Source organism: Balaenoptera musculus, chromosome 6, assembly GCF_009873245.2.
Source record: "Balaenoptera musculus isolate JJ_BM4_2016_0621 chromosome 6, mBalMus1.pri.v3, whole genome shotgun sequence".
Lineage (NCBI taxonomy): Eukaryota > Metazoa > Chordata > Mammalia > Artiodactyla > Balaenopteridae > Balaenoptera > Balaenoptera musculus.
This window is the reverse complement of record NC_045790.1, coordinates 61,023,162-61,046,733: the sequence shown is the minus strand read 5'-3', so window position 1 is coordinate 61,046,733 and position 23,572 is coordinate 61,023,162. Positions and strand designations below refer to the sequence as shown.

The following is a 23,572-nucleotide window of genomic DNA, read 5'->3' as shown; positions in this document are numbered from 1 at the left end:
GAACACCCCCGCCTCCGCCGCGCCTGGCCCCGCCCGGCCCATGCAAGCCGCGCCCCCTCAGCACTCCAGCAGCGACACTTGCGAGCGCCTCGGCCGCCCCACACAGCCCGCGGCCCTCAGCGCCTTCTCCTCACCCGCCAGCTCCCCCCGCATCCCCTTTGCTTTCCTCCGCCTCTGGGGGCCCTCCTCCGTGACCCCTGAATGGCCCCCACTTCTCTCAGATCCACACCTCGCACCTGTCAGTGCCCCGCCCTGTCCTGTCCAGTCCCAGCGGATCGACCGCGCCCGCCCGGGGCCCCTCCCAACCCCAGCGCCGTCCTCCGCGCGGCTCCCACTTGCTGCCCCCCCTCGCCACCACCCTTGCCCCTCGGCTCCCTGGGTCGTCAGAGGTCCCCCGTCTCCTCCTCCCAAGCCCGCAGTTCCCTCCCCTCCCTTCCCTTCCTCCTCTGCTGCTGAGCGACTCTTCCTGCTCGCTTGCTTTCTCACGCAGGCCGTTAAGGTACGTTTGTCTAGGTAGATTCCCAGTGGGTGGCAATGAACCAAAAGGGCCTTCTTCCTCATTTCACAGAAGAGGAATCCCAGTTGAAAATGAGTGAGGTGCTCTAAGTCACAGGTCTGTTGAGGGGTGTCTCTTACTTCCCAGGATCACACTTTCGGATTCAAAAGGAACTGTTGCTTTTACGGAGCCGAGCCTAAAAGTACTGGCTCCTCCTCAGGCTCCACTGTTTGCATTGATGCCATAAATATTTATTCAGTAAAATTCCTGCTCCTTGGATTTGAAAGTCTAGTGGTGGAAGCAGGTCATAACAAGGAAACAGATAAATGAGCAAGGTAATTTGAGATAGTACTATGAACAAAATAAAATACAATGTGTGGAGGGAGGCTGTCTTAGATTGGGTGGTTAGTAAAGCTTTGAAGAAATGGCATCTGCTCTTAGCACTGAATGGGAAGGTGGAGGGAGAGGGACAAAGTCAAGGGGAAAAGGCCCTAACATGGAATGTTTGTCATGTTCCAGGAATAGAAACACAAGACAAAAATTTCCTACCTATTTCCTCTGTAAAATAGGCATGGAAGATTAGTATGGAGTTGTTAAAATAATGTGTGTAATGCCAGCTACAGGGTTAGTGTTCAATGTTACATTAAAGTCATCCACTATTATTATCGTTTCTTTGTGGAAGGTCACTGTGCTAAGGCAGAGAGAAGGCTCTGTGAAAATAAACAGTTCCATCCTCTTCAGAAGTTGCCGAATGAGTGGCCCAAAACTGCTTTCAATTTAAAAGATAGAAATTATTTCAGAGTGAGGTGGTAAGGGAAATCTTGCTCCCCAGTGAATCTGAGCTGGGTGAGTGGATGGGGGGATTTAATAGGTAGACAGTGCTGTACTTGGAAAGAAATTTAGTAGCTCGTACATATTTATTACTAAGAAAGAAAGAATGAAAATAAATGAATTAAGCATTCAACTCATTCAGTTAGAAAAAAGACATCAGAATAACCCATGGAAAGCAGAGGAAGGGATTAAGTAAAGAAAAAGAACATAAATGAAAGGATCAGAGAACTTAAGAAACAGAACTAACAAAAAAATGAAAAGGTCTGGACAAGTACAAGTTACGAAACACTAGAGAACTAGGTGCATAGAGAGTCCTTCTAATCTCCAAAGCTGGGAACATTTGAGGGTTTAGCTGCAAAAGAAACCTGAAAGAAAATCCTGGGGATATTTGGCTTAGAAAGAAAACAAACAAAATAGCGGAGGAATCATCCCATCATTGGGGAGGAAAAGCTGAGTGTTGTGGTCACATCACCAGGCCCCACAAAATGCCAACTAACTGCCGGTTTGCTAAAGTTTGTGGATTATGAATGAGGAATGAATAAGTAACTGTCAAACTGAGAAATCTCCTGGCAGCTGGGCTTAGCACAGTCATTTGGCCATGCACACACATTTGTATGGGCTGGTTCTTCACCCTTGAACTTGCCCCAGTGGTAAAGACACTGAGCTCAAATAATACATTAATACAACAGAAAGTGTGAGTCAAAAAGAGATTTAAAAATGCTTGTATGTTGGGGCTTGCCCTCTAGGACTCCTGAAGAGGCCAGATCCAAAGAAGTCTGAGAGAAGACCATGTGGAGAGAGGGCCAGCGATCTGAGTCGGTCCAGCCATTGCAGCTGAGCTGCCAGTTGTAGCCACAGGACTGAACCCAGGGGTAGGTGGATTAGAGAGTGGAGAAAGAATTTCTCCCTGAGCTACTAGAAAAATAGAACTGTCATTACCTGAGATTGGAAAAACTGTAGGAGAAACAGGTTTGGGGAGAATATCAGTGTTGTTTTGGGTAAGTTAAGTTGGAGATGCCTTTGGGACATCCACAGGAATTGATAAGGAAGCAGTTAGATGTACAAATTTTGACTACATAGTAGAGGTCCAGGCTGGAGATATAAAATCTGGGAAGTTGTTGATATATTTAAATTCATGAGCTAGTACAAAGTCACTTAGGGAGTGAGTTTAGACTAGAGGAGAAGAGGTCTGAAATCTGAGTTCTGGGGTTCGCCAGCATTTTGGGATGAGGAGGAAACACTGAAGGAGCCTGAGAGGAGAGGCAAGTTAATTAGGAAGAAAACAGGTGAGTGCAGTATCTTGGAAGTCGATGGAATGTGTTTCAAGAAGGAGGGAGTGATTAAATGAGTCAGATTCTGCTGATAGGACTGAGAACTGACTGAAATTATTTCTAAGTGTTAAAAAAAAGAGATTGTTTTTCATTTACAATGTGTAAATGAAAATATCAGAGGATAGTTTTGCCAAGAATCCCATAGCTATTCAACAACTGAATTAGTAATTTCAAAAAATGTTAGGTGAAATATAGAAAATGCTTTCTCTGAGAGGGAATTCTGGGAGTAGAATTCAAACTGTCCAGAACAAGGATGTTAGAGAAAAAAGAAAGAGAAGATCTAGACAAAAGTAGGGGAAGAGAACAGAGGAGGCACAAAGAAATGAAAATAAAGGGCTCTGTTTAACAGCCCTTGAAAGAGCCATATGAAAAGATGTTCAATCATACTTATCACAGAGGAAATGCAAATTAAAACTATAGTGAGATACTATTTCTCAACTATTATATTGGCAAAAATCTAAGTTTGACAACATAATGTGTTGACAAGGTAGTGAGGAAACAGGCATTCATATTTTGCTAGTGGGAATACAAAAATGGTACAATCCATGGAGAGAGAGATTTGGCAATATATAGCAAAATTTCATATACGTGCACTTGTCAATCCAGAAATTCCATTTCTAAGAATCTAACCTAAAGATACACTAGCAAAAATACAAAAAGATATATACATAGGGTTGTTCAATGAACACTATTTGTAATAGCAAAAGAGTGGAAACAATCCCAAAGTCCATCAGAATGGTCAAATAAACGAGGATCCACTCACATATTGGTATACTACGCAGCTGTAAAAGCAAATGAGAAATATCTCTATAGAGTGCTATGGCATGATTGCCAGTGAAAAAAAGGCAAGGAGGCAAAGCTGAAGGTTATATACTACCACTTAACCAGAAGGGGGAGGAAGATATGAATATATCTTTATGTTTTAGAAAAATAGAAGGATAAAATAGAAACAAAGTTTTTTAAAAAATAAAACAAATTAAAATTTTTGTTTTATTTAAACAAACAAAATCTGATTACCTCTAGGGGAAGGAAGGAATGGGGCAGAAGGAAGGAATGGGGCAGAAGGGCAGAAGGAATGGGGCAGATGGAGGTCAGACTTCTCTGACTGTACTTTGGTTTATATGAGTGACTTTGTTAAGTATGTAGCAAGACTTAATTTTTTTTAATGTTTCCAAAAGCAAGCCTTAAAAGTTAAAGGCAGTTTAAAAAAAAAAAAAAAAGTTAAAGGCAAAATGAAACAAATGGACATGGCTGTGTAATGACTTGGTTCTGTCTATTTTTTTTTTTTTTTAACAGTTGAAACAGAAGGAAGGGTCCATGCAAATGCTCCAGTTTTTTTTTTTTAATTTTATTTATTTATTTATTTTTGGCTGTGTTGGGTCTTCGTTTCTGTGGGAGGGCTTTCTCCAGTTGCGGCAAGCGGGGGCCACTCCTCATCGCGGTGCGCGGGCCTCTTACTATCGTGGCCTCTCTTGTTGTGGAGCACAGGCTCCAGACGCGCAGGCTCAGTAATTGTGGCTCACGGGCCCAGTTGCTCCGCGGCATGTGGGATCCTCCCAGACCAGGGCTCGAACCTGTGTTCCCTGCATTGGCAGGCAGACTCTCAACCACTGCGCCACCAGGGAAGCCCGGTTCTGTCTATTTTTATAAATTGCTACTGCTCTTTGAATAGCTTGCAGAAATCTGAGTTGCTTCCTTTGCTACTGAGGTAACGCATGTTCTGAAGTTTTATCTTGGAATTTTCTGTACCATCTCACATAGCTCACTCTGGCGTTCCTGCCGGGTGACAAATACTGTAACTTGGCCATAGAACATACTTCCTCACCATTTTGTCCTAGCCTGAGGCATTGCTTGTCCTTTGAGACAAAACTACTCCTGTCAGAGCACTGACTTCCCTCCAGAGAGGAGACACTGTGTTATTCCCATAATAACGCCTCGTCGGTTCTGAAGTTGTGGTCCATCCAGGGCATTTCTGTCCCAGGACCCAGGGATAGGGTAATCATATGCCCCTGAGGGTAGTCCTCCTCCTTGAAATTCAAGAGTTTTCTGGGTCACAGGATTTGGAGTTGCACACAGCTAAATTTGACTCTCACAAGCTGAGGGACCTTGAGCAAAATAATTAACCTCTCTTAGCTTCAGTTGCCTCATTTATGAAATAGGGGGAGGGTGATATTAATCCTATGGGGTCGTTGTGAGATTTAAATAGGATCGTGTATGTAAAATGCCAGGCATATGCTAGGTGCTGCTTCTCTTCTCCTTGCTCTGCTTCCCTCCTCTTCTTTCCCACCTTCTTTTCATTCAGTCTTCCCTCCACCCTTTTCTTCATTAAACAAAATAAATTAGACTAGGAAACTTTTAAGGTTCTTCTCAAACTCTGAGGTCCTTAGAAGTATTGATGAAGTGCAATGCATTCAGATGGGGAGGCTTGGCCGCTAGAATTAGAAATTCAAAGATAAATGTAGTAGAAATGTGGGTGTAGAGGTCAATGGTGATTTTAAGTGAAGAGGCGTTTAGGGGTTAAAAGCACAGAGGAATGGGTTTCTTGGTGGAAATACTTTAGTCCCAATAATATTATAAATTGTGCAGATTTGTCCAAGGGAAGAGAGAAGTAGGGAAATAAGGGAAGGACAGAAGGAAAGAGAAAAATTGGAAAGAAAGGAGGAGGTTAAAATTTAAAAGCCAGATAGCAACAAGTGTGGGTGAAAATATGGAGAAATCTGAGTTTTCATGCACTGCTGTTGGAAATATAAAATGATTCAGTCACTTTGGAAAACAGCCTGATAATTCTCAAACAATTAAACATAGAGTTATCATATAACCCAATTTCACTCCTAGGTATACACTCAAGAAAATGGAAAACATATGTCCACACAAAAACTTGTACATGAATGTTCATAGCAGCATTGTTCATAATAGCCAAAAGGTGGAAGCATTTCAAATGTCCGTTGATGGATGAATGGATAAATGAAATGTAATATATTCATACAATGAAACTTTATTTGGCCATAAAAAGGAATAAAGTACTGATACATGCTGTAACATGGATGAATCTTGAAAACACTATGCTAAGTGAAAGAAGCCACATATTATATAGTTCCATTTATATGTAAGTCCAGAGTGGGGAAATCTATAGAGACAGAAAGTAGATTAGTAGTGTTTGGGGCTGGGGAATATGGGGAACAAGGAGGATAGGGTGGTAATAACTAAAGGGTACAGAGTTTCTTTTTGAGGTACGAAAATGTTCTAAAATGGACTGTAGTGATGGTTGCACACCTTTGTGAATATATTAAAAACCACTGAAGTGTACACTTTAAATGAGTGAATTGTATGATGTGAAATATATCTCAATAGCCATTTAAAAAAATCAATATAATTCACCATATTATCAAATTAAAAAGAAAAACCATATGATTATCTCAATAGAGGCAAAAAATCATTTTATAAAGTTCAACACCGATTTATGATTAAAAACTCAGAAAACTAGGAATAGATGGGAACCATCTCAATCTGATAAAGGGCATTTATAAAAAACCTAAGCTAACATCACAGTTAATGGTGAATGTATTCTCCCAAATGTGGGGAACAAGACCAAGATATCTGCTCTCATCGTGTCTCTTTAACAGTGTTCTGGAGCTCCTAGACAGTGCAGTAAAGCAAGGAAGATTGAAAAGGAAGAAACAAAACTGTCTTATTCACAAATGAGCATGTATATAAAAAGTCATAAGGAATCTACAAAAAAGCTACTAGAACTAATGTGTTCTGGATTCAAAGTCAAATACAAAGCAACATTGGTATCTCTACACACTAGAAACAGACAATTGCAAATAAGTTTTTAAGATGCCATTTGTAATAACATCAAAAAATATTTGGGGGTAAATCTAACAAATTGAATACAAGAACTGAATATTGAAAACTCATTTTGGAGAAAAATTATAGAAGATCTAAATAAATGGAAAGACATACTATGTTTATGCATCAAAACACTCAGTTTGGTTACAATCTCAGTTCTCTCCAAATCATCTATAGATCCAACATAGTCTCAATCACAATCTCAGCAGGTTTTTTTAAAAATAAAAATTAACAAGCTGATTTTAAAATTTGTAGAAATTAAAGGAACCTAGATTAGCCAATACAATTTTGAGAAAGAACAAAAATGGAGAACTTTACCTGATTTCAAGACTTACTATAAGGCTGCAGTATTTAAGACAGTGTGGTGTTGATGTAAAGATAGGTATATGGATCAATGGAACAGAATAGAGTCCAGAAATAGACTCATACATAGGATCAATTCATTTTTGACAAAGGAGAAAAAGATAGTCTTTTTAACAATGTTGCTGGAATAATAGGATATCCATGTGGAAAAACTTAAACTCAATTCTTACCTCATGCCATATGCCATAATTAACTCAGAATGGATCATAGACCTCCATGTAAAAGTTTAAAATGATAAAACTTCTACAAGAAACCTAAGAGAAAATCTTTGTGACTTTTGTTTAGGCAAAGATTTCTTAGATGGGACACAAAAAGCATGAACCATAAAAGAAAAACATTATAAACTGGAGTTTAACCAAAATTAAAAACTTATGCTCTTTGAAAAACAATGTTTAGAGAATGTAAAGGCAAAACATACACTAGGAGAAAATCTTTGCAAAATATATATCTAATAAAAGGCTTGTATCTAAGATATGTAAAGACCTCTTACAAATCAATAATAACAAAACACACAACCTGATAACAAAATGGGCAAAAAATTTGAACAAATACTTCATCAAAGAAGCTATATGGGGCTTCCCTGGTGGCGCAGTGGTTAAGAATCTGCCTGCCGATGCAGGGGACACGGGTTCGAGCCCTGGTCTGGGAAGATCCCACATGCCGCGGAGCAACTAAGCCCGTGAGGCACAACTGCTGAGCCTGCGCGTCTAGAGCCTGTGCTCCGCAACAAGAGAAGCCAGGACAAAGAGAGGCCCGCGCACCGCAATGAAGAGTAGCCCCCGCTTGCCACAACTAGAGAAAGCCCACGCACAGAAACGAAAACCCAACACAGCCATAAATAAATTAATTAATTAATTAATTAAAAAAAAAAAAGAGGCTATATGATTGAAAAACAGGCATATGAAAAGATGCTTAATATCACTGGTCATCAGGAAAATGTAAAATAAAACCATAATGAGATACCAGTGTATTCCACCAGAACAGCTAAAATTTTAAAAACCAGGTCACACCAAGTATTGAAGAGGATTTGGGATAACTACAACTCTCATACATTGCTGATGTGAATACAAAATGGTACAACCACTCTGGAAAAGTTTGGCAGTTTCTTGTAAAGTTAAATGCACACCTACCAAAAAAACCAAGCAGTCTCTCTCCTAGGCATTTACTCAAGAGAAAGGTAAACATATTTCCAGCATTAATCTGCCGGGGTGCCGTAACAAAATACCATAGACTGAGCAGCTTAAATATTTATTTTCTTACAGCTCTGAAGGCTGGAATTCCAAGATCTAGGTGTCATTAGGATTGGTGTCTGGTGAGAGCTCTCTTCCTGGGCTGCAGATGGCCACTTTCTCACTGCATCCTCACATGGCCTCTTTTCTGTGTGTGCATGCCATCACAACGGATGTGACATGTTGATTTTTTTTACTTTTCTGTTTCATTTGAAAAGAATTTTAATGAGCATATATAATTTTTACCCCAAAAAAATCACCTTAAAAAAAACCCCAACAAATCCCATCTAATACATCACCTTAAAAAAAAAAAAAAAGGCTTCCCTGGTGGCGCAGTGGTTGAGAATCTGCCTGCTAATGCAGGGGACACGGGTTCGAGCCGTGGTCTGGGAAGATCCCACATGCCGTGGAGCAACTAGGCCCGTGAGCCACAACTACTGAGCCTGCGCGTCTGGAGCCTGTGCTCCACAACAGAGGCCATGATAGTGAGAGGCCCGTGCACCGCGATGAAGAGTGGCCCCTGCTTGCCGCAACTAGAGAAAGCCCTCGCACAGAAACGAAGACCCAACACAGCCAAAAATTAAAAAAAAAAAAAAAAAAAAAAAAAAAAAAGACAGGGCTTCCCTGTGGCACAGTGGTTAAGAATCCTCCTGCCAATGCAGGGGACATGGATTCGAGCCCTGGTCCGGGAAGATCCCACATGCCACGGAGCAACTAAGCCCGTGAGCCACAACTACTGAGCCTGTGCTCTAGAGCCCGTGAACCACAACTACTGAAGCCTGCGCGCCTAGAGCCCATGCTCCACAGTAAGAGAAGCCACCGCAATGAGAAGCCTGCACACCGCAACCAAGAGTAGCCCCCGCTTGCCGCAGCTAGAGAAACAGAGAAAGCATGCGCACAGCAACAAAGACCCAACGCAGCCAAAAATAAATAAATAAATAAATAAATTTATTTAAAAAAAAAAAGACAGTGGATTTTCTTCAGCTTTTTAAAACTTTATTGAAGTATAATTGATGACATCACGCTTTTATTATTCATGAATTAGATTCATTTTAATCCAATTAGCATTTACTGATGTTCTAGGAATGTAGCAGCAGTGAACGCAGCAAAACCTCTATACTCAAGGAGTTTTCCTTCCAGTATGTGGAAGGGAAAGAGGATAGTAATGAGTACTGTGAAAAAAATAAAGAATAATAATAATAAAGCAAAGGAAAATTTAAATCTGCAGGGAATTCTTTTAAATATCACTATCTCTTCAGTGAATATTTGCAATATCTGCCTCATCAAATACTCTCTACAACAGAATGAAGTGTCAGAGAATGAAGTGCAAAGTAGAAGAGCTGGGTCCTAGTCCTGCCTCAGTCACTCATTAGCTCTGTAAACTTCGGCAAGTACTTGACCTTTCTGCGCCTCACTCTCAACAGTAAAATGGAGATCACGCCTGTCACAGAGAGGTGGTGAGGCTCTTACTTAGGATCTTAGTGATGTGGGCACGTTTTATCATTATGTAAACAAAGGCTCTGTCTCCAAATTATCTCTTTAGGCAAAGCTTGTGATTTGAAATTGAAATTCTCTTTATTCCCTACCACCCCCATTTTCGAATCAAGGTTTTAAAGATTGCTATTAAAAGACAAACGTCTTTTAAGATAGCACATTAAGATACTATCACCTAAAATATATTTATTATAAAACATATTTATTAAAAAATAACTTTTTAAAAGTTAGTTATTCAAGTTAGTCTAAGCAGCAGAACTGTGATGCCTCAGGGCACAGTGAGATTGGGGTTTGGATATGGTGGGCAGTCCTTCAAGAACAACCTGGTTCCTGGCTCTTGGTGCTTTTAAAGAAAACCCCTAGACAGAAAGGTGAGTGGAAGGACCCTCAAGAGAAACCCTGACCATCTTTGCAGTTTTGCCTTGGGCTTGTGGTTCACTTGTCTGGAGAACAACGCAGAATAGGTGGATAAGCAGGTGACGACTATCTCTCAGCAAGCACTAATTGTTGAGCTAAAAAGACACGAGATTAACTCTGTCAGAATCGAATCTGTCCTAAACATCTCACAAATTTCCTCCAGGAAAGGCCCACAGTGATGAATGGAGCTCTGCAGTGGGGTAAGAAATTATCACAGGTCAGGTGGAGAATTCTAAGCTGCTCTGAAGATCCTGTGCCCAGACTAAGCCAAATTGAGGGATGGGAGAGTGGTGATGAGGAGGAAAGTTGTAAAGCAACTGATGATGGGAACCTGAGATAGGGGAAACCTGTAATGCCTGAGGCCCCAAATCCCCGCTGTGGATGAAGGCTGCCCCTCAGTCATGTGTTGCAGTTCCTGAGACGCACAGAAGGAGGCGCCATTCCTGAATTATTCCTCCTGCTCCAACCCCCCAGTAATGAAGCTCCTAGTGATAGGACTTATCACTTATATTTCATTTTACAGTTTTGTGAGCACTTTCTCATTTGGTCCTTATAACTAGATGATAATTAGAGGCTGGTTCTATTATCCCCATTTTACAGATGGAAAACTGAGAGTCAGCCATTTTAAGTGAATATTCAATGTCAGACAATTAGGAGGCAGAGCTAGTCTTTCAACTCCTGAGCCAGTGCCCTTCCCACTCTGCTGTCTAGAGTAAAGCAGGATTGTCAAATACAACTGGGAAATGGAGTTGTATTTTTTTTTTATTCTTTTTTTAAAAAATTTATTTATTTATTTTTTTATTTTTGGCTGTGTCGGGTCTTCGTTGCTCTGTGCGGGCTTTCTCTAGTCATGGCGAGCAGGGGCTACTCTTTGTTGCGGTGCGCGGGCTTCTCATTGTGGTGGCTTCTCTTGTTGTGGAGCACAGGCTCTAGGCACACAGGCTTCAGTAGTTGTGGCACGTGGGCGCAGTAGTTGTGGCTCACGGGGTCTAGAGCGCAGGCTCAGTAGTTGTGGCGCACGGGCTTAGTTGCTGCATGGCATGTGGGCAAATGGATTGTCAAATACAAGAGCTCCTGACAAAGGGAAAGAAGACCCACTCTAGTAGCCAACCTATGCAGAGAATGGCTTTGGGAACAGTGCTGCTCTTAGGAGAGCTGGAGGTCAAGTTGAGCTCACCCCCAGGTTTCAAACATACAGTTAAATTTAGCTTTGTTGGTTCATTCTGTGGTCAGGGCCATGAGTTGAGCTTGGTCAAGGGGAAGGAAGGGTATAAGCAGAAGTGGGTTGGGCACCTGCCACTTTTCCGGCTCAGTGCCTCTCTTCTGTGGACATGAAGACACCCAAAGTAACCCCTTGGTGGCTACCACTTGGGAAGCCTCTAAAATGATTACTCTTGACAAAGGCTGAAAAGGCCTGGTATATTGTCAGAGATCTAGGATGCCTAGGCAGCCTCTGCTTGCGAGGAACCTAGTGTAGAGACACAAGAGTCTCTGAAACAGTGTAAAAGTTTGGCCAGAGAATGTTTTCCCACAGCAGTGTATTAGTTTGCAATTGTTACCATAATGCTCTGTAACAACAACACTCATATCTTAGTGACACACAACCAGAAACATTTGTTTTCTTGCTCATAAGTCTACAGGTTGGCTTGGCCCCCTCTGGGTTGAGGCTGCTGCCTGGTCTTCATCATTCCAGGCCCAGTGGCTAACAAGGTCATGGCTGGTGAATGGCATAAGCACAAAAGAGCAAGCCAAACCTCACAAGCACCTTTAAAGCCTCTGCTTGTGTCACAGTGTCACTAATACTGCACTGGCCAGAGCAAGTCATGGATGCCAAACAGGGGCATGTACTCTAGCCTAGCGCAAAGTCCTTTAGCAAAGGACGTGGATGTAAAATTCTAAAACATGGAGGGAATGAAGCATTGGGAGCAATGACCCAATGTTACCACAATTAGTAATCTGGCAATAAACATTATTATGAATAATACATAAAAAGTAATAAAACAATAGGTAACATCTATTGAGTCTTATTAAGTGTTGGGCACTTTTGTTAAGTACCTTGCATGTATTAACTCATTTAATCCTCACAACAACCCTATGAGGTAGATACTAATACGATCTGTATTTTACAGACGAAACAACCAAGGCATAGTGGGGTTAAGGAAGAATTAAGATCACACAGTAAACGGCGGAGGAGGGCAGTGACAATTATGTTAGAAAGGGACACTGTCCATTTCCTCTCTCCCTTTTGTGTCTCTCCTACTCTTCCCTGCCCCTCCCCAGCCCTGTCCCTCCCTTTGTGTGCCTTGTCTTGGGAAATGACATCTGGTAACCCAGACCAGAACCCTTAGTGTCATCCTTGGACCCCTCTCACTTGCTCCCTGCCCCGTGTGTCAGCCATTAGGTTCTACTGTCTGTACCTTCTTAACTCCTCCCGATCTGCTCCCTCCTCTTCATCCTCTGCCATTGCTTCCACTCACAGCCCTGCCACTTCTTTCCCAAGGGATGCCCTGCTTTTAGTCCTGCACCCTGAGTTTGCTGCCAGAGGGATTTTTGCAAAATGCAGATCTGGCCAGGTCATTCTCCTGCTTAAAAAGTGTCTGTATTCCCTGGAGCTTTTAGGATAAAGTTAGCCTAGTATTCCAGGCCTTTCATTTTCTGACACTCTGCCACACTTCAGACTAGCTTCCCACACTACCTGCAGTCCCGTGAAGTTTCATGACCTTTTGCCTTTGCATATGCTGCACCCTCTGCCTGGATCCTCTGCTCCCCTTCTTCACCTCATCAACTCCTATGTATCTAGAGTCTTACCTTTTGGGAAGCCTTCTCCAGTCTATTCCCTATGCTGATTAGACATCTTTTCTCTGTGCCTCCAGTAGACCCTGCCTTAGCATGTGGCATTTACCAGGCTACACTTCAATATTAGATTCCACTGTCTGCTTCTCCATCGTTAGTTTTTCTCAGAATATAATTCGTGGACCCCCTGCTTCAGAATCACCTGGGAAGTTTGTTGAAAATTCAGGTTCCTGGGACCTGTCTCGGTCCCACCAACTCAAAATCTTCACAGGGTAGAGCCCAGGAGTCTGCATTTAGAAATTTCCTGAGAAGATTCTGACTTGTGCCAGGATCCTGACCACACTAGACAAAACAGCGGCCATGCTTTCTTGTACTTCTAGCATCTAGCATAGTGCCTGGCACAAAGTAGGCACACAATGAATGTGTTCCTAATGAATGAGTGAAATGGGCAGCACTGGTCAAGGCCACACAAATATAAAGCGAATATTCGGCTACTGCGATTCCAGATACCAGCAGATGGCGCTGTGACGACATATATGCTTTTACGCCGGGGGAGGGGAGGAGGAAGATGGGAAATTTTGTTTTACGGGAATTCAACACTAGACTGCTGAGTAATTGAATTTATTTTTTCCTACCCAGTTTGTCTACCATTGTCCCACTTGCATGAATAAATTGCTTTCTGAAGGCATGAAGACTTAGACAAGAAAAACAAGTGGAAAGAGGCTGGTCACAGAAAGCTGAGCAGGTAATGAAAGAGAAGGGAAAGATATTCTAATTACCCCTATTCCATCCTCCTGATGGAAAGCTGCTCCCAGCGAGCGCTAAATGTTGTGAAATTACCCAAAGCATTCAAAAGAATAAGCCATTTCAGTAAGAGGGTGGAGCCATCCTGTAATTCTGTTAGTCATCCACGTTTCCTTTACAGACTGTCAAATGCCTATGTGACTAACCTTTTAAAGTCGTTTCCTTTGCAATGCAAAGTCTGAAAGCCTGAGTCTTCCTCCTGGGCTGAATACTTGATTCTCCCGAGGTGTTGGAAGTGAGCCTCACAGTCTAGAATCCAGGGGTCCCATAGCCCACTCTTGCTCCCCCTTCCAGCCTCCCCTCTCGACCCCCAGGGGCATCCACGTGCACAGAACTGATAGGGCTGGTGTGGGGCCCTGGGAAGACTATCAGGCAGGGCCAGAGCTAGAGGCTGAGCTGTTTTCCTCCCAGCACGGAGCTTTCTGCCGGGGGCTCTCGGCAGGGAGGGGGGCGGGGTAGGGGCTTCCCAGCGCTCTGCAAAGGGAGGGGAGCAGTAGACACAATGATAGACGCAAAGACGGAGAAGCAAAACCCCTGCCCTCAGCGCAGTCTCAGTCTTATTAGGAAGGCACAATTTAAAGGCATCACAGTAATTTCGACACGGTGGAAAGAACTTTCAAGTTCTGAGCGACCCAGCATAAACTAGATGGAAGTGCTTAAAAGGAATGAGAGGAGATACAGTTTCCCTTTCTCTTTCTTTTTACTCCTTGAACTGTCAAGTTCAAAACTCATTAGGTGGGGAGCCAAGCAAGTTGGGACTTCCTGGCCGGCTCCTGGTCACAGCAGCAGGTGGGAGCATCCTCCCAGATCCCCCACATGGGTTTGGTTGTCCTCATGATGAGGGGTAGACCCACAGCCACCTTTGGATGGGGCCAGTGGCCGGGAGGTTGGAGAGCACCAAGAAGGAGAGTGTCAGTTGGCAGATGTTCTTGTCTTTGTCCAGTGTCCTCCCAAAGCGGGAGGAAGGGCATGTCTGGGCCCAAGGGAGCTGTCCCCTGGAAGCAGGAGAGCCAAGTCTGCCCCAGCTGTGGACAGCACCGATGGTCTCTGGCCAGAGTGAGCCCTGGGCCTCAGGGAACATGTTTTACAGATTCTGGGCAGCCTGAGTGGTAAATGCAGCAGCACTACCAGTAATCTTTCTCTCCAGGAAGTCCAGGGCCTTGCCCTGGTGGCTAAGTTGAGAGTAAGCAGCTGGGGGCAGGTTCCAGGGGCCGCACAACACAACACGTGATGCATCAAGGGAGGCAGATCTGGCTCATGTTGTCCAGGGAGGGCTGCCTGGAGGAGGGCAGGAGGCCAGCCAGCCAGAGGCCCTATCCACACTGGCCAATGATGCCAGGACTCAGCCTCAGGATGGCCGTGGACCAGTGAGGGGCTGACGTTGACTCTCTCTGCTCATAGCAGGGAGAGCACACCCTCCAGATCAGAGAGAGGAAGATAATCTTCCTCCTAATCAACAGGGAATTGTGGAGAGCAATGCTTCCTCCTGGAAGGGATCCTACCCTTGGAAGGTTGGGAGGGAGGAGCTCCCCTTCTATTCCACAGGCAGTCTAGAGAGGGTGGCCCTGCTGGATGTGGGAGCCTTTGGAGAAATCTCCTTCCCTTAAGCCAGGGGAGGGTTAGGAGCAGGTGCTGCAGGGGAAGAACTTTGACCAGATTCTTCCTGTACTGGAGGCTGTAGAAGAGAAACTCACCACTCTGTCAAAGCTGCCCTGGGCTGGGTCCCCAGCTGGGATAAGGGTCAGCCACTGGCTGCCCAGAGGATTGGGTTCTGTCTGGGAGAGCTGGGTTTAAGGGATGGGGTCACAGGAGCCTGTTCCCTGGTGGCTGTTACTATTGTGATCCTAGGGCTGGTTCTTAGATGGTTGAGTAGCTCAGAACTGGTACCACCATCTGCCAAATTGTTTAAACCAGAGAGCTAGACATGATCTTTGATTCAGACCTTCCCTTTCATATCAAATCTATTAGCAAGTCCTATCATTTCTACTTCTTAATCTGTACTATGACCACTTCCCTCTCTCTCCACTGCCACCACAATAATCCAAACCATTGTCATCTGCTGCCCAGACCATGGGAGGAGTCTCTTTGTTGGTCTCCCCACTTCCTCTTTCAGCAACCTCCTGCCCCCAGTCAGTAGACCCTCCCTGTGATTCTTGGGCACCCTGGTCATTTCCTTCAGAGCATCCGTCACAAGTTGCACGCTTATCTTGTCATGCACTTTATTGTCTGTCTCCCCCACTAGATGCAGCACCAGGGGGCAGGGAATCTTGTCTGTTAAATGCATCCTTGTATCCTTTCTGCCTCACACAATGCCTGGCACAGAGTGAATAGTTTTAAAATGAATGACATTAGGTCAAATAGTTTAGATTTTAGTCAATAAACAATGAGGAGCTATCACACAGTTCAGAAAAAGGACCGATAAAACATAAGGACGTGTTGGGGGAATAATGGAGGCAGCTGGATGGACATTAACTTGAACCCTCTTACTAACATGTTTCCTGTTGATGAGGCCTAGTGTGGTGTCAAGATAGAATTCTAGACAGTTTAAAGGAGAGTTCTTTTTTTCCCCCAGTTTTATTGAGAAATAATTGACACACATCACTGTACAAGTTTAAGGTGTACAGCATGATAGTTTTATTTACATATGTTGTGAAATGATAACTAAAATAGGTTTGGCTAACACCCATCTTCTAATAAAGATACAATTTAAAAAAGAAGAAAAGAATAAAGGAAAGGGGCTTCCTTGGTGGCGCAGTGGTTAAGAATCCGCCTGCCAACGCAGGGGACATGGGTTCGAGCCCTGGTCCGGGAAGATCCCACATGCTGTGGAGCAACTAAGCCCGTGCGCCACAACTACTGAGCCCATGTGCCGCAACTCTTGAAGCCTGTGTGCCTCGAGTCTGTGCTCTTCAACAAGAGAAGCCACCGCAGTGAGAAGCCCACGCACTGCAACAAAGAGTAGCCCCCACTCTCTGCAACTAGAGAAAAGCCCACGCGCAGCAGGAAGAACCAACACAGCCAATAAATAAATAAATAAATTTATTTAAAAAAAAAAAGAATAAAGGAAAAACTTTTTCTTCTTGTGATGAGATAAAGGGAGAATTTCTATCTTTGTGAATATGTTGGGAAGAAGAGAGAGAGGCACTGATGCTGTAAGTCTGGTGAACCAGAAAAATAACATTACTTCATCTCTTAAAAAGAAAAAGGATGGGACTTCCCTGGTGGCGCAGAGGTTAAGAATCCGCCTGCCAATGCAGGGGACATAGTTTCAAGCTCTGATCTGGGAAGATCCCACATGCCGCGGAGCAACTAAGCCCGTGCACCACAACTACTGAGCCTGCACTCTAGAGCCCGTGAGCCACAACTACTGAGCCCACGTGCCACAACTACTGAAGCCTGTGCACCTAGAGCCCATGCTCCGCAACAAGAGAAGCTATCACAATGAGAAGCCCCGCGCACGGCAACGAAGAGTAGCCCCCGCTCGCCGCAACTAGAGAAAGCCCGCGTGCAGCAACGCAGACCCAATGCAGCCTTAATAAATTAAATTTATTAATTTTAATAAATTAATTAATTAATTTAAAAAAAAAGAAAGAAAAACGATGGCATGACTGGAAAAAAACCTCAGATTTGAGTGGAAGAGTTCAGTTTTTAGACATGTTGAGTTTGAAATGACTATAAGTATTTCTTATGGGCTATTGAAAACAGCCAAACTGGGAAACTTCTTTGACAATTTCATCAGCCTTGAAGTAGTCATCGGGTTTATTAAATTAAGGAATTACAATAAATTCTTTAATTCTAGCAGAAAGGAGAGTTAAAACTTGAAAATTATGAATCCTGTGTTAAAGGACACAAATAATTTTGTGACATAATTTTGTTACATAAAACATGACCATTAATAGGTATGCTGTTGTCTCTTGAATGTGAAAAGGTTTTATTGTATGAGTACCTGTCACATATGATTTACCCTCTACTTATGTATATTTTTTCGTGTTTTCCAATTTTTTTGATAATGTATAGTATTTTAAAAATCAGGAAAAATGTAGGAAACATTTTTTTAACTAAAAAATAAAGACTCACTATATCTACTTCTGAATGAATATCTTTGGGGTGAGCACTTGCCTTTACACACCAAACATACGTAAATACAGAAGTTACTAAATGTTCCCAGAACTCACTGGAGATTTCCCTCCAAGAAGTACACACATGTTGATGTTTCTTGGAATTCCCTGCAGCTGGTTTCCCTTCTCTGGTTTTAGACAGCTTTGGTCTCCAAAATCAATGGGCTGGAATTATGCAATAAGCCCATTGTTCCAGTACTTCTCCCTGAAGGCAAAATTCAGGGATTTGTCCTTTTTTTATTATTCTAGTCCCAGACCTAACTACTAGCTCTTCTACTCTGTGTGGTTTTGATCTCTTAGAGGATTGTCACAACAAAAGTGTCTTTTACGGGTTTTACTATGGGAGGACTTCCAATCCTGCAGCTACCAGCTTGGGAAGGTGGCAGTGGGGAGTGGGGAGGAGCGGGCAGGGGAAATGAGTAGAGACTAGTGCATGTCAAATTCAGAGTCCTCCTGGTTATTAGACTGAAGAATGGTCCAGAGGTGAGGGACTGGGAAAGAGAATGGTCTGGAAATAAAGACATTGAGGAACAGTGCAAATGAGCTATTAACTGCTGCAGTGTTGTAATAGCAAAACCCTGGAAATTGTTGTGGATTGTTTAATAAAATGGCCCATCCACACAAAGGAAGTTGTAAAGAGAAATGAGAAATAACCCTATGTATTGCTGTGGAGTGATTTCTAACGTATATCTGTCAGTTGAAAACCGACATGAAGAAAATTCCGTGTGATACGGTACTGCTTATCTAAGAAAGCTGAAGGGAAAGGGAATAAAATTATATTTTACAAAATAAGGATAAACTAAAAACTTTTTAAAAATCAGTCTTTTATAGGGGAGAGGGAAGGGACAGTGTAGAAAGGATGGAGATAGTAGCTACCTTTTTCTATATATACAATGTTTTGTAAATTTTATATAATTGTGAAACAAAGTTAAACATTTTTTTAAAAATCCCTAAAAATTGGAAGCAAAATGAAACAAATAAGCCTAAGTCTATATTGAGTAGATGGCACAACTACACAGAGAGGAACTATTCAGGACTTTTAAAACACAGTAAATTCACTATACATCCCTCCTGGAGTATACTCTGGGGACAAAAAAATATTGTAAACTCTTTTCTGTAACTGTATTGTTGGTGTTAGTATTGTTGTTCTGAGACTAGTTTTGTGTTTTGTGGGATAAAGCAAATGAGTAATTATGTTGGGGTCCTTGGGAACCAAGTTTTTTTTGCAATGGGAGCAAAGAGATACAAATGTAAGAACAATGAAGTTAACTTAAATACCTTGAATCCTGAATTTGAATGGGAAGTGCCACTATGAATTCACAGTATATTTCATCTTAAAAAAGAAAAGGTATTTCTCTGCTTTGCCTACTGAAAAAGCCTAGAAACAAGGACAAAGTAACAAAGAGTGCCCAGATTATGGCCTCTGATTCCCACTAAAAGAAGTCAGAGTTTCTTGGGGAAATGGTTGATTCCAGATTAGAGACAGAAAATATACAAGTTGAGGCTGGAACATCATCTCATCCAAGAAAGCAAGGAAGTTATCAGGATACACTTGAATAATGCAAAAATCCTCAGCAACCAAGTTGAAGAGTCACATCTTGGAGAGAGGGGATAATTTGAACATTATTAAGAATATTAACTGCAATGGATTGAAACACATCAAATATGTTTAAATTAATGAGCTCATAAAGGCTCACATACCCCCAAATCCCCAGTGGACTCCTTTGAAGAACTCATTATTTTGAAAATTGGTAGATAAATGAAAAGGAACAAACACACATCTTACCTTTCCTCTATGAACTGCACCTCAGGTAACCAAATAGTGGATGAGAGTAAGTTTCTCTTTATGGAAATATTTGAGATAATAAATGAAAAATAAATAATTGAATTTGAATATTACCATTTTGCAACCTTTAATGAATTAATGGAAGTAGGCAATGCTCATCAATGGCTGCCAACAGGCAAAAAGAAGAGACATCTAGACATTACATGCCTTATGACAGAAGTGCACATCCTACCTGTAAAGTATGCCTCCTGTTCCGTAGCCCCCTCCAAATTTGAACCTGAATCTTCTGAGTCGTCCAATATCAGTTACTCCTAGGAGACGTTTAGCAAGATCTGGAGATTGTTTTTGGTTGTCACAATTGGGAGAGGGAGTGCTATTGGTGTCCAGTGGTTAGAGGCCAGGATTGCTGCTAAACATTCTACACCACATAAGACAGCTACCCACAATGAAGAAATATTTGGCCCAAAATGTCAATAGTGAGAAAACTGAGCCTGAGGAAACCCACTTGAGATCAAAAAATCAACTTATATACAATTATATATACTGTGAACAGAGGAACATGTCAAATGACATCTTAGGGCTGCAATCAACAAAATCCAGATTGTGGGAAACTCTACATAAAAGACAAAGTAGTTCCTTCAGCAAAGAAATTGCAAGGAAGAGGGGAGAGAGAGAGAGAAATGAGGAGCCATTAAATTAAAAGAGACCTGTGAAACAAATCAAGCAATTGATCCTGATTCAAACAAACTAAACAAATTTTAAAACCTTTGAATAGTGACTGGATATTTGACAATATTAAGACATTATCCTTTTAGGTGTTGTAAAGGTATTTGTTTATGGGTTTTTTAAATAGATTTATTTATTTATTTTATTTTTGCCTGTGTTGGGTCTTCATTGCTGTGTGCAGGTTTTCCCTAGTTGTGGCGAACGGGAGCTACTCTTCATTGCAATGTGCGGGCTTCTCGTTGCGATGGCTTCTCTTGTTGCGGAGCATGGGCTCTAGGCACGCGGGCTTCCGTAGTTATGGTTCACGGGCTCTAGAGCACAGGTTCAGTAGTTGTGGCACACCGGCTTAGTTGCTCCATGGCATGTGGGATCTTCCCGGACCAGGGCTGGAACCCATGTCCCCTGCTTTGGCAGGCAGATTCTTAACCGCTGTGCCACCAGGGAAGCTCTGGTTACGTTTAAAAGAGGGTATTTATCTTTCAGAGATATGGATCTTTTAGAAATATTTACAGATGAAACGTTATCTTGTCTGGAATTTCCTTTGAAATAATGTAAGATGAATATGGATGGATGTATAGATGTGGGTCTAGATGAAATAAGATTGGTTGTGAATTAATAATTGTTGAATTAGGTAGATAAGTACATGAGGGTTCTTTCTCTGGTATGTTAAAATTGTACACATTAAAACGTTAAAAGATTTTAATCATGTATTTTATAAAATGATGGTGATAATAGATGGTAGGTTTTTTTTTTTTTAATGTCCTTTACTTTAAAATAAAAGGGTGGCATCTTTTTTTGTCAGTGTATTAGCTGTCTGTTACTGCATAACAAATTATTCCAAAACTTTTCAGGTTCAAACTTTATCATCTCATATGGTTTCTGAGTGTTAGGAATCTGAGAGCCATGTAGCTGGGTGATTCTGGGTCAGTATCTGTCACAAGGCAGTAGTCAAGATATTGGCTGGGGCTGCAGTCATCTGAAGGCTTGACTGAGCCTGGATGCTCCTCTTTCAGGATGGTTCACTCACATGGTTGTTGCCTGGAGGCCTCAGTTCCTTGTCACGTGGTATCTCTACAGGGTTGCTGGAGTGACCTAATGGCATGACAACTAGCTTCACTCACAGCAGGAAATCCAAGAGAAAGAACAGGCAGAAGGCTGCAGTGCCTTTTATGACCTAGTCTTAGAAGTCAAACTGTCACTTCTACCATATTTTACTCATTAGAAGTGAGTCAGTGAGTCACTGAGTCCAATCACACTAAAAGGAAGGTTAATTAAATCTACCTATTGAAGGGAGTATCAGAGAATTTGTGGACATTTTTAAACCATCACAGTTGGTCTCCTTTTTCCTTTTAATTTTACAGGTCTGTAACATCCTAAAGTGATAAAACTATAGTCTCAGAAACTCTCCTAATATAAAAAAGACTACAGAGTTGGTTTTCAATATATTGAAGGACTGTACCTACCTTTTACTCATGAGGTTAAGGTGCCTTCTTACTTATGATCAGAAGAGTCAATCTAAACGGAACCCTAGTAGTAGATAATAGTAAGTTATTCTTAAAGGTGAAAATTATATGTTGAAACAATTTGAAAGGAACATATAAGGATGAAGATTTTCAGTTAAGAAAGTACTGAAGGGTAGGATAAATTCTGAAGGGTAAATTCATTTGTAATATCACTAAAAATGCTCAGTGGGATTAAAGGAGAGCAAATATACAGGATTGTTACAAGTAATGAATGAAGCCAGCTCTCAGCTTCTCATCGCTCAGATATCCCCAGGCTCGTCGTAATCAGAAACATTCACAGTAGGCTGGATGTAATCCTATAGTTTCCTTTATTGAAAACCCTGTCTTGTGCAAAATGTGTGATATAAGCTAAACAAGGGCACTACTTCCTCTGTACCTCCCAGACATTCATATTGGTCGTATAGCTACTCTCAGATGCCTTGTATTTTCCTTTTTGCATGTCTTTCTTCTCCATCATATCAGAGAATCTCAAAGAGTAGTTCCTGGACTCCTTGCAGCATGAGCACCTGGGAATTTTTAAAGATGTATTTCTAGAGCCAATCCCACACCTACCAAATCAGAAAATCTTAGATTGTGGCCCAGGAGTATGCATTTTTAATAAGAGCCCCAGGTGAATTTTTTGTACAGTAAAGTCAAGAATCACTAGATTAGGCTGTGAATATCCTGGAAACAGAGTCTGAGTCTTTCTCATCTCTACATTCTTAGTCCTTTATCCTGTATCCTTGTACATTTCTTGGCACGGCCAACCCTGGCACTCTAGTAGGTGTTAGATAAATTTTTATGGAATTGAATTGAGTTGGGAAAATATCCACATATTGTGAAGTTTTAACTCCACGAAGTCATGAAGAGATTCTAGGTAATGAGACTCTTGGGCTTTGCGTGGGTTTGGTGAAGTTGTCATGTATTGTTTTTGCCTATCTAGTATCTGTTACCTCTTGTGATAACAGAACTTTAATTTTCCTTAGGGGAGCCACTCCTCTCTCTTGCTCCATTCTTGTAGTTTGAGAGACACTGATACTACTTTTTCTACAGAGGAGATGAGCATGTGACTTAGATTTGGCCAATCAGAGCACCATACTCCTCCAGACAACCGTGGTCAGTTCAGAAATGAGTATGTGATCCAAGCAGGGCCAGTGAATGCTCTACCCCACATTTGCTGATGCTGCTGGGAAAGAGGTGGCTTATTCATAGTGGGTTTGCCAAACTGGTAGAACATGAGTCTGGATTTTCTAATGACCATGTTTGCCTCCATCTAATGTACTTTCTGTCTCTATAGATTTGCCTGTTTTGGACACTTAATTTAAATGGAATTATACAAAATGTGTGTGTGTGTGTGTGTGTGTGTATGTGTATAGCTTCTTTCACTTGGCATAATGTTTTCAAGGTTCATCCATGATGTAGCATGTATTAGTGCTTCATTCCTTTTTATAGCTGAATAATATTCCACTATGGATATACTCTATTTTGTTTATTCATTCATCAGTTAATGGACATTTGGATACCCTTTAACTTTTAATGAATCAATACACTCCTTTTTATGGTTTAGCATTTTTAAGACAGTGAAAGAGTTGTTATATAGATGGTTCTGAATCAAATATTGGAACATGTGATTTGTTGAGTGATGAGTATGATTTGATGGAGATAGTGACTAAAATATAGGAACTTAAGACAGTCCTAGAAAATCAGGAATGTATCATTTATGTAACAATGCCGCATTTGTGTATTAGGCGTCAGTTAACATTTGAAGTTTCATAGTTATAAATCCTAGTATTTCAAAATTATGATATGATGGCTTCAAGATTGGCAACTTGT

At 41.8% G+C, this 23,572-nt stretch overlaps 1 long non-coding RNA gene across 1 annotated transcript; it reads left to right on the top strand.

Moving 5' to 3' along the window:
- The first annotated feature begins 47 nt into the window (after nt 1-47).
- Nucleotides 48-13,542, top strand: LOC118896618. The gene is made up of 3 exons (XR_005020221.1): nt 48-499; nt 2,074-2,199; nt 13,443-13,542. It is a non-coding gene; the product is annotated as an uncharacterized LOC118896618 (long non-coding RNA).
- Nucleotides 13,543-23,572: the final 10,030 nt, after the last annotated feature.